The sequence below is a fragment of the Polistes canadensis genome, unplaced genomic scaffold (assembly GCF_001313835.1).
Source record: "Polistes canadensis isolate GaletaPanama2010 unplaced genomic scaffold, ASM131383v1 scaffold_1, whole genome shotgun sequence".
Classification (NCBI taxonomy): Eukaryota; Metazoa; Arthropoda; class Insecta; order Hymenoptera; family Vespidae; genus Polistes; species Polistes canadensis.
Genome location: NW_014569548.1, coordinates 665,472 through 667,630, shown reverse-complemented (window position 1 = coordinate 667,630; position 2,159 = coordinate 665,472).

Here is a 2,159-nt window from a genome sequence, read left to right as displayed (position 1 = left end):
AGAGAAAAAATGAAGTACAAGAATGCAAGAATGCAAGAGAGAGAGAGAGAGAGAGAGAGAGAGAGAGAGAGTATGAGTGAAACGAATGAAAGAAAATGAAATCGTGCACCCCGTAAGCATAAGAGAGGATGATTTAAAAACGTGTGAGAGAAAAACTGTAACACTACGTTTCTTTAAGGGGAGGGGAGGGGGCTACGCACACGCGCGTCATTATTAGCATCGCAATTAACCGTAATAAATGCTTTAAAAATAATAATGCAGATTATATCAAAGGAAAGACACAATTGTGAGAGCGAAGTAAAAGAAAAAAGGAAAGGGGGGAGGGTGGGATAATGAAAACATAAAGAGAAAGAGAAGAGAAGAATTGAAGAAGATGAATTATAATGTATCTCTCTAGCCTTTATATCGAAAACGCGAAAATATGTCATCGGACGTGAAAACTTTGATTCTCTTTTTGCGCAAATCTAATTAATACTAATCGACATGCCGAGAATGCGTTTTGAACCTTTCGATCGACCTCCTATATCGCAATTTTTTTCATTATTAATTTCGTTATTAGCTCTGCCCTTACGTCTTAATGAATCATCATCATCGTCGATTAATAGACGAAAATGATTATTATTAAATCCTTCAATAACAAAAAATAGGAGCGTGTGATGTTGTTTCGTCGATTGTCGAGGGTGGAATAAAAATGGACGAGAATAAGAAGAAGAAGAAGAAGAAGAAGAAGATGAAGGGATATATTTTAAACTCGTGCGACGATTTACCAACGCAGAGATATTATTATTCTTATTCGAAAACACAGGGTAAAAAAAAAATAATAATAAAACACGGAAGATGCTTTTAAGATCGGGACGGTAATTTCGTGTCGAACGAACGAACGAACGAAACGAAACATAATAAATATAATCGAAATAATGAGAACGAATAACAAAACGGGATGGGGAGGGGGCGGCCACACACAACACACACACACTTTGTTTTTTCTTGTGCGCGGGATGTGCGCGCTTCTTTCTTGTGCTACTAGCAGGGAGGAAGGGAGGATTTGGAAGGAAGGGCGGAAGGGAGGATGCGAAGTAAAATCAAAAAAAATAATAAAAAAGAATAAAAAGAAAAAAAAGACAAAAAAAAAAAGACAAAAAAAGGAAGGAACGAGTCAATTCTTACAAACGTTAGCAATACTTCAACACGACCACAAAGGACAGGATGAGAATGTGGGATAATAAAGTGGGGGAAATAAATAAAATAGAAGACTTAATCGAAAATATTTCGCGGGTACACTGTTGGTATTCTCAAATACATATGAGCACGTATGTAGGAATCGTGCAAGAAAATAATAATAGTTGGTATACAACGTATAAATTGATGATCTGTGGCACCGATCAGTCCATGATTAAATAAAATGGTTTTATGATCCTTTTTTAAAAACGATTTATTCAAAACTTATGAATGATAACATTATAAGATAGAGAGAGAGAGAGAGTCAAAGCAAACGTTAGTCTCGTGTTAGAAAGCATCGATCAAGAATTTATAAAAATTGTTCATCGTTCGATAATTAATGTGTTGGATTAGACAGGTTGTAACAAAAATGAGACTAGACAAGTTGCTCTTTTAAAAGATAAAAAAAAATAACTTCAAATAGATAATACAGTATCGTTTTGGAAATTCTAAGAGTTGATCGTTAGAAAATAAAAAGACTCTTCTTATTCGTTTCTATGGAAACAAATTGAAGCTTTTGAGAAAAACCAAGTATGCCCGCGAGGTCAGATTCGATACTTTGCGATTCTCGATGATGAAGCAAAAGTAGAAGCAAAGAAAAATGAGAATTATATGCATTATATAATATACATATAACGTATATACATATTGAAAAAGGGGGTTATTATGATCAATTATTAGTCGAAGGAGAAAAAGGAGAGGAGATGAGTCGAATTTCGGAGGATGAGATCGAAAGTGTACGTGGTGGAAGACAAAAGCTTAGGCGAAAGAGAAAGTCGAAAATATATTATGTGAGTGCAGTCCACGCGGTTTATATTTATAAATAAATTAATATTGAAATATTATACTATATATATATATATATATAAATATATACATTTAGTATATAAATATATACATATATAAATATATATACTATATAAATATAAGAAAGAAACAAA